The sequence below is a fragment of the Urtica dioica genome, chromosome 10, assembly GCF_054948205.1.
Source record: "Urtica dioica subsp. dioica isolate 48M chromosome 10, U.dioica_male_clone48M_v1_H2, whole genome shotgun sequence".
In the NCBI taxonomy this organism is placed as follows: domain Eukaryota; kingdom Viridiplantae; phylum Streptophyta; class Magnoliopsida; order Rosales; family Urticaceae; genus Urtica; species Urtica dioica.
In genome coordinates this window covers 22139426-22153872 of record NC_142765.1, presented here as the reverse complement: position 1 = coordinate 22153872, position 14447 = coordinate 22139426, and the positions used below count along the sequence as shown (strand labels likewise).

Below are 14447 nucleotides of genomic sequence, written 5' to 3'. Positions count from 1 at the left end.
ATGCCATGCTTATCATTCTTCTCTGCCATTGCGCTGTTGATCATTTTATTCTTATATTCCTGTTTTCGCATGTTTCTTATTTTTTATGTCTATTGAAATCAATCAATATTTACAAGACTAAACGTCTGCGCGACCTGATTATGAGTCTGATATTGATATGAAGACACTTTAACAGAGTAAATTATATATTGTAACTCTTAACTGTAGCATAATAAGGGTGCAATGGCTATCTAATTATAATAATTAATAACGAGAGATTCAAAAGAAAAGAACTTTATCTATAGGTGTACTTCTGATTTGCGGCAATAAAGCATTCGAATCATCACATTTTTTACTAACATTTGTCTAAAACTATTTTGATATATATTCAGTTATTATGGTCAAAATATAATTTACTAATTTTGTTTTATGAAATTGACATTAGGTTAAAGCTTATAAACATGTTTTTTTATTGACAAGGTGTATAATTCCATTATAACATTTATGTTTGAAAAGGACCAAAATGCCATAAAATCAATAGACTGGGGATTAACATGCTCCAATAAAAGGGTCGGTGACTAAAACGTCATAAATATGAAAAATTAACTATTTGCGCAAATAAAAAAAAATAAAAAGAAACCGAATAATTAATCTAGAATGTCAAGAATGGGATTTGAACCCATGCCCTTTCGGACCAGTACCTGAAACTGGCGCCTTAGACCAACTCGGCCATCTTGACGAATGTTAAATGATTTCACTGGATATCGTTCAATTTACTTACACAAAAGGATAGAACGAAATAGAATCACACTAATAACTCTAATACGACTATTTTAAAAACAAAGATCATAATTGAATATACGAGTATTAATCCAACCGTGAATATATTTTAATCAAGTATGTGGGATCATCTTTTTAATAAAAAAGTGTATGTTCCAATTCGCTCCAACAGACAAGCACGTGGAAGATCAATTCGCTCCAACCGTTAATATATGTTAATTATATATAATTTAATCTATTGGTAGAAAATAAGAAAATTAAAATTTTATTTATAGAATAATTGTCTAAATTATCTGATAAAAGTGATTTTTATTTATTTATCAGATAATTTAGACAATTATTCTAGAGGAAGATCATTTTTACCAGCAGGCTAATCAAATCCCATTCTAAATTATTTATAGAATAATTGTCTAAATTATCTTTGTATCCTAGAGGAAGATCATTTTTACCAGCAGGCTAATCAAACATTCTTCAAGGTTCTTACACATATATACAGTCTTTTAAGACTGAAATTCTAAAAACAAAGCTGTTGAGACAGGTATGGACAATAAGCCTTTCAAACCCATAGTTATTATAAAATGTAGCTTGAAAGCTCTCATGTGTAGTCAAGGTTCTCGGCAACAAATATTTCGCCAGAAAATGATCTAGAGCTTTAATAAGTACAAAGATAGATCTGATCACGCCAAAAAAAAAAAAATCATCAATCACTCTCAGCCACTTTAATAATATATTTTTCTTCATATATATAATTTATAATAATAATCGGGATCTCAAGCGCCGCAGCCAGCGCTACATCCGGCAGCGCAACCACCGCCATAGAGCTCTGTGTCGGCCGGAGAAGATTTGTCTTTGGACACACCGTCGGTGCAAGTGAAGATCACGGCGGTGACAACACAAAGAGTGGCCAACAAACCCCACAAAACCACGATCGAAGCACCGCCATCGCCGCTGCCTTCGGAGTATCTCCATGGCCTCACCATCTAGGCTATGTTTGTGCTATATGAGTGTGAGTTGAGCTATATACGTATATATATAGCAAATGCCAGTGATAATATTCTAATGTATGTGATACATATTGGTTGCTTAAAATGTATAGGTCCATTAGCATTTTAGTGGGTGGTCTTTTTATTTTCTTGTTTGTTTGCACAGGTGGTCTTCGAATTTTCTTGGTTATTTAGCATAAAGGTCTCGTAACTTTGTGAAAAATTTAAATTGTAGATCTTTTTTGCAATCAATATGTGAACGTACGAAATCTCAAGTGTACAACTCAAATGACCTTATTTATTATTTTACATAAAGATCAAATAATTGCCATATTTATAAAGTTTAAAAAGGGCTGGTGAAATAAATTAATTAATCTTGCGTAATTCATAATATTCAAAAGTCACTGGTGCAATTCTTATTTATCTTTCCTTGGCCGGGAAAACAAATCAGAGCTTTCACACGAAGATTAGTGGGTGAAGATATGTACAGATCATATTGCATGGTTAAAGCTTAAAAGTATATTTGGGGCTTAGTCGTGCAGTTTGTGTCCCACTCTTTCTAGTAATGAAAGTTTTCGTTTCTGGGTGGAAAATGGCATGAATTTAATCTGTTACGTTGGAGATTGACAGCCAAATGCAAGTGTACACGTGGTTGTATTTATGGAAATGTGGAGAAAGAGCACATGCTCTTTTTGCAAGCAATTAAACTAGTATTATTTGTGTGGCCATAAATCATTCCATAATGCACGATATTAAATTATGACATTATGATATCTGGGGGAGGCAATAACTATATAGTGCAGTTTCTGTTACATAAAATGGTGTCTCATATTCCTCTAATTATATGATCCCTGCAGACATTATTACATCTCCATGCATGTATAATTTGGATGGTGGAGAAAGGTGTTTTTCCATGTAAGAAAACACTAATTATGTTTTGATCATTGGATTAATATTATAGAAAATATGGATAATTTACAAGAATACCTGCACCCTCAACTCGGATTTTCATCAAAAATTACTCTGAACTCCTATATGTGTTCACTTTTGCCCCTTCCGTCAAATTTTAACTAACTCCGTTAACAATTTTATGACGTGGATATCATATGTGACTTAAATTATATGAAATTATCAAAATACCCTCTATTATTTCAATTTCTTTTTATTATTATTAATTCAAATCTAAATCAAATCTCTATTTTATTTAAGAAAAAAAAACAAAAACAAAAACAGTGGATCTGAGTTCCACGGGCTGGTGTGCGCGCCGGTTCTCTCCAACCCCGGCGACGGCGGCGCCCCTTTCTTCGCGCGCGACTGCTCTCCAGGCTCGCCGGCGCCTCCTTGCCCTTCGCCCGGGTCTCGCGACCGATCTCCCAGCTCGCCGGTGCCTCCTCGTTTTTCGCTTGCCTAGCCCCCGCTCCAGATCCGGGTTCTCCGCCTCTGCTCGCGCACCAGATCCAAAGCAACCCCGGCCTCTGCGCGAACCAGTCCGGTGAGACTCGCCGTCCTTGCCCAGCCCCCGCTCCAGATCCCTTGGTCTCGAGTTTGATCCGGTGGCTGATTATTCAGAATATCCCTTCTTCTCGTGCGCGGCCTCGGAGTTCGTCGAGGTCTTCGTGGGCGTCGGTGCTTCCAGGGTTCGGGACCTCTTCGAGAAGGCTCCCCTGCATCGTCTTCATCGAAAAGGAAATCAGTTCCAGTCGCAAATCCGAGCTAGAAAATCAATCCAAAATATCAACATATTTCAGAATCATCAAACCCCCAAAATTCGAATTCTCAACCCTAGCTCATCACATTTTCGGCCTAAACCATACCAAAACAAGAAAATCCGAATTCAATCCACAAATCTAAGTCATAATCATCATTAATCGAGCTCAATAACCAAATAAAAGCAATCAATTTCTCATAAATCAACACAAAATCAAAACCCTCAAAATATGAACCATGAACCCTAACCAAAATCCAATCCGAGGAGAGAGATTTCGCGCCTTCTTGGTGAGCTCAATTCGTAAAATCCAGCCTCCTTGGTGAGCTCTCGCGCCTTCCCCGACGTCCTTTCCCGATCCGGCGTAACCGTGGCTCGCGGCGGCTTCACTTTTCCTTCGACTGGAGCGCGCGCGGTGGAGGAGGCTCGGGTGATGGCGCGCGAAGAGAAGAAAGGAAGAAGAAGGAAAGAGAAATGTTTATGGTGGTGATGGTGATGATTATTTATGGTAGCAATTTTTTTTCCTTTTGTTGCAGGTGTGTATCGCGCGGGGGAAGAGAAGAAGAAGAAAAGAAGAGATAGGAGAGAGAGAGAGAGAGAAAGAGAGAGAGAGAGAGAGAGAGAGATTTTATATAGAAAAAATTAAAAATTAATTCAATATACTAAAAAATACTATTCTACCCTCAATTGAGGTAACATGTGACTAAAACGTGCGTATCTTATGGATGGTAACTGCTAAATTTTGACGGAATGGGCAAAAGTTAAGAAAAATGATAGTTCAGAGTAATTTTTGTTGAAAATCGAAATTGAGGGTGCACATTGTTAATCGACCAAGAGTTCAGGGTGTATTCTTGTAAATTATCCAATATTTATGCTTGTTCCAAGAGTATCATATACCAAAAAATTTCTCAAATATGCTTGTTCTAAAAACATCAACTACCAAAACTTTCTCGAACGCTATACAACAATTGCTGCTTTGCACGACATATGGGTGTGGCAGAATATTAGGGGCTGTAACGTTTTTATTTTTTGTTTTTTGTTTTTAAAAATAAAAAAGTGACCTTAAGAAAAAAAAAAAACGTGTTTGATAAAGTCATTTTTGTTTTTTGTTTTTAAAAATAGGGGAGAGAACAAAACAAAAACGGGAGAATAAAAAAAACTTGTTTTCAAAATTTTTAAAAACAAAAACTCTCGAGATTCTTCTTCTCTTCGAACGCCGATCTCCTCCGCCGATCTCCTCGACGCCGACGCCGCATCTTCTCCGCCAATCGCCTCGACGCCGACGCCGTCTCCGCCGCCATCCGAGGCTGCCGAGGCGTAGCGTCCCCCTGCACGCTCGAAGCCCCGCGGGACCCGCAGGCCGAGCTGCTCTCGCCGGCGGTCGACGGCACCGTCAACGTCCTGCGCGCCGCCAGAGACGCGGGCGTGAAGCGCGTGGTGATCACATCGTCGATCTCGGCTATGGTTCTGAATCCTTCGTGGCCTCAAGGGAAGGTCTTTGACGAGGATTCCTGGACTGACCTTGACTACTGCAAATCTCGTCAGGTCTATAGTCTTTTTCTTTTCTTTTCTTTTTCTTTCTTTATGTTTAGAAATCTTATCCGCAAAAAAAAAATAAAAACAAACAATTATCATTATTTTACGAGAAAAATTTGTTATTAAATAATTTCACATTAATTTGTTGCTTAACAGATAAATGAATTATTTAGCCTTATTTAGTAATCTTATTTCTAAATTACTGTATATGTTTATAACCCATTCCCAGAATTATTAGCTCATGCTATAGCTCTCTAAAAAAAAAAAAACAACAAAAAAAAACCTTAATTTTTAATTTTTTTTTTTCGTATTTTATACTTTAAATAATAACAAATTTACCCCATGATTTTTGTTATACTTTAAATGCAGACAAACCAAACATGTTTTTTATTTTTTATTTAAAAAAATAAAAATGTGATTACCAAACATGTTTTTGTTTTTTCATTTTAAAAACAAAAACGCAATTACCAAACATGTTTTTATTTTTTAAAAATTAGAAAACAAAACAAAACAGAATTTGTATTTTGAAAAACAAAAAACAAAAATGTTACCAAACAGCCCCTTAGTCACGCAAAACTGAAAAAAAAAACCCCGGCAACAATTTCACTTCTAAATATTTCCGTGATCACGACATATATACCATCGAAGTTTTTAATTGAAACTCTAAGCAACTCTTACTCTAAGAAACAAATATGCAACACATTATAAGAAAATAAAAAATTACAAACATCAACAAAAATAAGGCAAATAGAATTTTATACCACTATGGAAAACCATAGAGTATGTTATAGAATTTACAAAGTCCATAATAAATTTGAAAAGTGAGTATGGCAAATAATTTTTTTATTGATATATGTCAAAGTTTTCTAGTAATGTCCCCTTCTTCTTCTTCTTTTTTTTTTAATTTATTTATTACCTTGTTTCAAGTAATGCGATTTAGTGAAAGATAGCTAATTACAGCCTTTATTTAGGAATCATCGGGAGAGAATAGTAATTTTTTTTTTCTTTCTCTTTTCCTATGTCTAATAAGATCTTTCTATCCCTAGCTATAATATTTTGCTTCTATTGATGCTTTAAATTATAATTTAATTCATGTTTAACACTTTACCAACATAAACCCCTAAGGGGTATATATCTCTTGATGCACATTTATGATTTAACCTATGCTCAATATTTTAGGGAACCATTTGTGGTGCTGTGTGTCGAAAATGGAAGAAGAACAAAAGTTAAATATATCTATCAAGAGCAAGATAATAACTTGAGCGAGGAATAAAGATTGATCTGTAATAGCGAAAAAGAAAATAACTGTGATAAAGCTCACGAGACCACATGTATATCTTGCTTTTCATGCCCACAATTCTGTTCATGGGCACATTAAAAATACCAAAAAATATATGAGAGCATAAAAAATGTCAATAAGTTTACAATATATGTTTGTCCCTTATAAGCTACACGTGACCACAATCTTAGTGGACCATTATTTTCTACATTTAGGATTATATATTCTGACTCTCTTATAGAATTAAGGGTTGCTTTGTTGCATGCTTACGCTGGATGTGCCCAATAATGTTTTTTTTTTTGGCTGAAAATCCACCCGAAAAAAAGTTTGGGCTGAAAAGTTTTCTTGGGCTGAACTTTTGAGTCGAGGGAGGCTATGGCATCCTGACTCTAGCACCTGGGTTGCCACTGCACTTAGGATTTTCGAGAGAGTTCATTGTCGAAAAATCTTGCCCTTTGCGTGATGTTACTATGTTGCTCTTGACTGTCATTGTTGGAGCATGTTTACGGAGTTGGTTTATATATTTATGATAGGGAAATTGCTCTAAATAGAAGTAAAAAAAGTGTTTTGACTTTTTTGAATTTTTTTTTTTCAAAAGGTCACAAATAGGACCTCTGACACCTTTTTCATTTATGTAATTACCATTATATCCTTATTTATTTACTTTTTGTAAATGTCAATATCTCATGGATCCCACTCTCACCTACCCCTCTCTCTCAATTCTTTGTCCTTATATGTTATAATAAAGTACACATAACTAATTTATAAAATAGACACATTTTTTTTATTTTTATGAAATTAATTTGATTTAACTTCCATGAAAATAATAAAGTACACACATAAATAATTAATAAATTAGACACATTTTTTATTTTTATGAAATTAGTTTGATTTAATTCCATGAAAATATTAAAGTACACACATAAATAATTAATAAATTAGACACATTTTTTTATTTTTATGAAATTAGATACATAAATATGAACCTCACGTCGTACGAGTACATCGTGTGCAGGCAAGGGATTTTCCGACTCAGACGCCGGTTCCGAGCTGAATGGTGCAAAGAAGAGCATGATGGTTGTGTCGGAGTTTAGCGGGTGTTCCCCGTCGCTGTTTCATTAAAAATATTATATCATTCTAACAAATATAATGTTAGATGTATTGTATTTGATTCTGATTCCTTTCTATCTTAAATTATTTGCGTGTAAATAAAATAAAAAGTGATGTTATGTGATGGCATATGGACATTGATTGAAGCTTTGAAATTTTAACTCTTAATTGTGTAGATTAGAGGATCATAAACTACTACAATTTGATGACAAAGTTTTTTATGAAATTTTCAGTTTCGTGACAATATAGTCACAAAGTAAGCACTTTCGTGACTATATACTCACGAAATTTAGCACTTTCGTGACAAAATTGTCAATAAATTTTGAATTTTTTTTTTTAAATTCATCCAAAATTAATGGATACTTTGATGTATTATTCTATTGAAAGTTAATCCAACCTTCAATGAACTACTAGTCTGTAAGCAAATATATGTCAAAGGAACAAATTATTTCAAACGAAAGTGTATAAGAAAGACCCTATTTCGTGACCATGTTGTCACCAAATCTTCCAATTTCGTGACAAAATGATCATGAAATCCATTATATTTGTGACCAAGTGGTCACGAAATACATTATTTTCGTGATCAAGTAGTCACGAAAGTTCAATCTTTTCGTGACCAAAAAGTCACCAAAGTCCAATTTTTGTGACCTGTTTCTCACGAAACAAATGTATTTCGTGACTTTTTTGTCAAATTTTTATGACTTGTTTGTACTTTAAATATTTAAGTAAAAATTTACCCGAAAATAGTTGTTTTTAAAGTGGTAGAAGAGTGCCGTTGGAAATTAAAATAATAAAATAACAAAGAAACTTGAGAACTAATAATCCATGAATACACATGGATAATGAGATAATGCTTTCATTTTAAAATTTAAAGAATATCATATAGTCTAAACACATGTATTTACGTCACAAATGAAATAAAAGCAGCAAAAGTAAGCTTGTTTATCAAAATTGGGGTCATTTTCGTGACTTATGTGTCACGAAATTTTTGACTTTCGTGACTGTTGTGTCACAAAATTCTAGACATTCGTGACCTCTATGTCACGAAATTTGGGACTTTCGTGACCTCTATGTCACGAAATTTGAGACTTTCGTGGCAACTTTGGTCACGAAACACGAGAACTCTGTCACGAAAAAGGTCTATTACAGTCACGATATAGAATTGTTTCGTGACTTCAGAGTCACGAAATGGGGCTCTTTTAGGGAATTTAGGAAAAAAAAATCACTTGTTTATTCGTTAAGTACTTTATAGGAGACTAGTGGTTGTTATAAAAAAAACTAAAACAAAAACAAAAACATTGTAAGTCAGCCTCTACATAGAAGATCATGATATTATGTCTTTCAAAGTTTTGTTCAAACATTTATTCGTATAATGTCGTCATTTTAAAATTTACATAATAAGATATAGTCTAAACTCATAAACTTTGTAATTTAGGTATTTAAAACGTTGTAAAAATTACTCCATGTCGTAGTCTCGTGATCCAAGCGAATCCTTTAAATGCATCAAACTTCTCTTTAATCTTAAGTTTGATTAATATCATATATTATAGGGTTGATATTCTAAAATTCACTCATTGAACAGTCTGGAAGCATGTATTTACGTCACAAATGAAATAAAAACAACGAAAGAAAGCTTATTTCACAAAATTGGGGTCGTTTTCGTGACTTATGTACGGTAGCAATAGCACTGAAATATCATGAAAACGTACTGTTTCATGACTTGAAGAGTTTTTTTCGTGACAGCTACGTCACAAAATCCCAATGTTTCGTGACAGGAAGGTCACGAAATCCCCATTTTTTGTGACAAATAAGTCACGACATCCCAATATTTCGTGATATAGAAGTCACGAAATTCTAAATTTTCGTGACATAGAAGTCACAAATTTTCATTTTTTCGTGACAAAGATGTCACGAATTCCCAGTCAATTACGTGAAACGTGCTCTCTTTTGCTCCTTTGAACTCGTTCGGTCCTCATAAACTTTCTTCTACATTGTTATATAAGTTGATTTGGAGGACTAACAACGCTAATACATGAATTATCAATAAATTCTCACATTAAAGATAAGTTAGAGGAGAAAACGACATGTCGGATGACATGACGTTAAACCTCATTAACTTATAATCACATGTTTAGACTACTTGACATTCTTTTCCTATTTGAAATGATGAAATTGTACAAATTAATGTATGTCAACAACACTTCACTATGTCTATTTTATTAATTATTTATTAAAAACTAATTTCATAAAAAAAAATGTATCTATTTTATTAATTATTTATGTGTATACTTTATTATTTTCAAATTTTTATTTTTTTTTATTTATAATAACCATTGGTCCTCTACGACGTATTTAATGAAATAAACAAGAGTTTTATCCCCATTTCGTGACTGATATGTCACGAAAACGTATTGTTTCGTGACTTGAAGAGTTTTGTTTCGTGACAGATACGTCACATTATCCCCATTTTTAGTGACAGGAAAGTCACGAAATTCCAATTTTTCGTGACTGAAAAGTCACGAAATTCCAATGTTTTGTGACATAAAAGTAACAAAATCCCATTTTTTTCTTGACAAAGACGTCATAAAATCTCTGAATTTCATGACAGAGAAGTCACGAAATCCGAACCAATTACGTGAAACATGCTCTCTTTCGATCCTTTGATCTCGTTTGGCCCTCGTATACTTGCTTCTAAACTGTTAAATGAGTAGATTTAGAGAGACTAACAATCCTAATACATGCTTTATCAATAAATTCCCACATTAATGAGAAGTTAGAAAGGAAATCGACATGCCAAATGACATGACGTTAAACCCCATTGACATATGTTTAGACTACTTGACATTCTTTTCCCATTTGAAATGATGAAATGGTACAAATTAATGTATGTCAACAACACTTCATAATACAAGACACATTCTTTCCTCAAGATCTTCTAGGTAACTAGAGCTTGTCTTACCGTGTATTTTTTCAATTTTTTTATTTTTATATTTATAACAACCATTGGTCCCCTAAGACATACTTAATGAAATAAAAGAGAGATTTCTCATTAAATTCCATCATAGTATCCAATTTCATGACTAAAATGTCACAAAAACGCACTGTTTCGTAACTTGAAGAGTTTGTTTCGTGACACATACGTCACAAAATTCCAAATTCTCGTGATATAGAAGTCATGAAATCCTCATTTTTTGTGGCATAGAAGTCATGAAGTCACTACTACAAATGTTGGATTACACAACGGAAATTTCACAACGGAACACAGTACCGTTGTGGAATCTATATGCTTCCACAACGGTACAGTTGTACCGTTGTGGAATGTCCGGGATTCCACAACGGTACCACAGTACCGTTGTGGAATCTATATGACAGGTAAGTCACGCAATCCCCATTTTTCGTGACAGATAAGTCACGTAATCTCCATTTTTCGTGACATAGAAGTCACGAAATTCTAATTTTTTATGACACAAAGATCACGAATTCCCATTTTTCGTGATAAATACGTCACGAATTCTCATAATTTCGTGGAAGAGAAGTCACGAAATCCGAGCCAATTACGTGAAACATGCTGTCACGACCCGCGAGCGTCGTCACCTCGCCCGCAAGCCGCGACTCGACGGAACCAACATCATGTAGCGGGAGCATATCATATATGAATAATATAATGTAAATAAAACATTTAAAGTAAATACATAATTTACAAAACATATAATATACGAAATACGATATTATTAAAAGTGCGGAAACGTTTACAACAAAAGTGGTTATCGGAAATCTCGGGAAATTTTTCGTTTTTCTTTCAGAACTAGAAGTCGTATATCGACCCTTATACATACACATATATGTACATAGAAGCTCCCGACTTTACATATATACACGGGATATTATTTAAGGAAGAGTCGATATTATTCAAAACATTATATATATAGAGGTCTACTTCCCGAGCCAGAACCCATAGCCCGTAGGTCAAGAGATACGCGTTCCGTCTCAGTTTCCTTCTTGGTCGTCTACATTGCCGCCTTGCCCTTATCTACATTACCAAGGGACATAAAACTATGAGTCGAATGACTCAGCAAGCGGGAGTCTAGCCTATGAAAGAAAAGCAGCTAATGCAAAGCATGTGACGTGCGAACAAGCAAACAAGAATGCAGGATGCAGCTATCACCTAAAAGTGACTAATGAGCGCGCATCCTAGAATACTAGCCGTCCCGCAAGGTTATACACTCCTCATTGCTATAACCTCCGGTCCGACTAGAGACCAGTTTCCAACTTCGAGCAGCAGTCGTCAACTGATCTAAGTTTTAACACTTGTCTGGGATCCACTAGTGGTACTTCCTTCATCATGACGTCAGCGCCACTGGTCTCTGACATAGTGAGCTCGCGAACCGCGACCATCACCCACTACGCCCCGGTGTGCTCAAGGCAGCTTCCGGTGAGTCTTCCAGCAAGCAATGAGCTCGCGATGCGCGACCTTCACCCATTGCTTCGAGTACTCGGCGCACGGACCGACATGGCCCGCCAAGCACAAGTCAGGGACTTGTGAGTACCACCGACACGAGTTTAAAGTTTGGGTACACTGCAGCTAGCAGCGTACACGTTAAACTTATATACGGAAGAGCGTGACGGGATAAACCCCGAGAGAAGTTATTGTTCCCCTTTGAAGCTCGTTTAGTGTTTTCAGTTGAAAGCTCGAAATGTGACTTCCGAACTTTCTACTCTCGATTGAATTTGAGAGTCTATCGCTCTTCCGTCCTCTCGATTCTAACCTACTTCCTAGAGTTAGAAGAGAAGTCTAACCACACACAAAGCAAACAAGGCTGGTTTAAGTTAGCGTTTGAACCTAACGGGTGAACCCGAGCTAAGTTTTCAAGCAAGAGTGGCCGAAGCCTTAACTTTCGAGTTTATTCATTTTTAGGCTTTTACCTACTCTTGTTTACTAGTAAGCAAATGCACAAACAAGCAGGATTATACCCTTGGTAAGTAGTTGACTTATGTCTCCACACTTACCCGGAATTGTTCGACAGAAAGCTTGACGATTCCTGAAGATGTCTTGCTTCACACGTTCTTCGAGACACTAGGCACTTGTCGAACGTCGAGAGAACTAGCATCCGGAGTTGAACATCTGTTAGTTATTGGATTCGAGTTTACTTAAAGATAATAGGGTTCGTTGTCGGGATTAGAGTCGGTTCGGAATTCGAGAATTTAATTTATTATTCCCCGGTTTTTCGGAGGTTTATTCAAGACTCGCGTATCCTCCTATCGAGAGTGATACGAGATAATGTTCAACGAATAATCACGAGTCTTAAATAAATCAAATAATCCGAAATTAAAAATAACCGAGAATTCCAAACGAATAATTAAATTAAATTCATAAGCATCGTTAAATAAATAATTTATAAATTATTTATTTAAATTCTGAAAGTACATATCTAAGAGTATTTAAACGCTATAAGCGATTTAAAACTCACGAGTTAATCGAGCTTTATTTCGATAACTCTATCACTTGATATCTTCAGAAACTGATCTCGTCGCTCTTGACTCGTCTGGTTCCCGTTCGTCCGTCAAGATCTGTAATACAACCTGGAATCCAACGACGAGTTAACATCTTAAATTCCAAACCCTTATCAGTTTCAAAATCCAAATCCCGATATCACAATTCAAAACCCGAACCCATAACCAAACCAAACGAACTTAACACAAACCCAACTAACCGGAACCGTCCTAACACAACAACGATCACAAACTCAACAACCCGAGGCTCAGAAATAAACACCCATAACAAACAGACCGAATCAGCCAATGATAAAGTCCACGGTCAAACATATCTTCATCAAAGCCAAACAAACAAATGACCAAACCAAACACATCAAACAACTCACGGCCAAGCCACTACTCAACCCAAAACATATAGATTCTCAGATTCATCATCACAGCTTCAACTATCAAACCAACACAACCATCAGACTTTCAGAACCAAAAACACACACGGCCAAGACAAGTGAAAACACTGAAAATCGTCCAAAAATTCAACAAAATTCCAAACAGCTATATTCATCAAAACCCAAGCTTCAAACAGGTTTAAAAACGTCTCAGAAACATCAATTGAAACGCAGGAATCAAAAGCCCCAACTCAAACCCTAGTTCATCATGATTTTCGGCCAAATTCATACCAAACCAAGGAAATACGAAATCAATTCTTAAATTCGAGCCATAAACATCAACAACCGAGTTCAAACATCGATTAAAATCAAGCAATTTCACTGAATTCAATCCGGATTCAAAATCCCCAATTTTTGAATCTAAGAACCCTAGCTTTGAATCCAAACCAAGGAGAAGAAATCTCACCTCAACCCACGGGTTCTAGCTTTCTCGGAGGGTCCCTATTTCCTTTCCGGCGTCTTTTCCTTGCTCCGGCGCCACGGCGGTCCTCGGCGACGTTGTTCTTCCTCGGCGTGGACGCGCGGCGACGTGGCTCGGTGCTGGGTGGTGCGCGAAGAGGAAAGGAAGGAGAAGAGTAAGAGAGGATGGCGGTGATGACGAGGCTTGGTGACGGTGAAGATGGAGCTCGGTCTCGTGGGACTCAGGGCTGAGAAATTTTTTTTTTCTTGTGTGCTTCGTTCGGCCGAGAGACGCAAGGGAGAAGAAGAAGAAGAGATAGAGGAGAGAGAGAGAAATCGAGAATGAGAAAAAAATGAGAGAGTGGGGTGGTGAGGTGGCAGCGAAAGAGAGAAGGAGAGTGGAATAAGTGCCTAAGTGGCACTCTCACGCTACGCCACGCGTGTACAGGTGGCCCACTCAAATATTTCCACAATTCTCTTAAAACGACCCCATTTTCCTCTTTTTCTTTCAATCTCGTCCTTCAAAATATTGCACATAAGTCCTTTCAAAATAAACTCTCACAATTCTGTCCTTAATTAATTAAAAAATAATCTTGAAAAATAACCGAGAAAATTATTATTATTTCTCGTTATCTTGAATATATTTAAGGGATTCCGGAATTTATTTTTACTCTTGAGATTTTTAAATCTCCGAGTATGTTTCGAATAATAATATTGGATTACTCGAATATTCTCAT

At 36.0% G+C, this 14447-nt stretch overlaps 1 long non-coding RNA gene and 1 other non-coding gene across 4 annotated transcripts; both read right to left on the bottom strand.

Annotated features, from left to right (window-relative positions):
• Positions 1-637: 637 nt before the first annotated feature.
• On the bottom strand, positions 638-718 carry TRNAL-CAG (transfer RNA leucine (anticodon CAG)). The gene has a single exon. It is a non-coding gene; the product is annotated as a tRNA-Leu (tRNA).
• A 10383-nt stretch (positions 719-11101) lies between these two features.
• LOC149384049 (uncharacterized) lies at positions 11102-14024 on the bottom strand. 3 transcript variants are annotated; one of them, XR_016301905.1, is made up of 3 exons: positions 13718-14024; positions 12841-12952; positions 11102-11402 (listed from the first exon to the last, which is right to left on the bottom strand). It is a non-coding gene; the product is annotated as an uncharacterized LOC149384049 (long non-coding RNA). The 3 variants fall into 3 exon arrangements; XR_016301907.1 differs by lacking the exon at positions 11102-11402 and adding an exon at positions 12393-12473; XR_016301906.1 differs by lacking the exon at positions 11102-11402 and having other exon boundaries at positions 12754-12952.
• Positions 14025-14447: the final 423 nt, after the last annotated feature.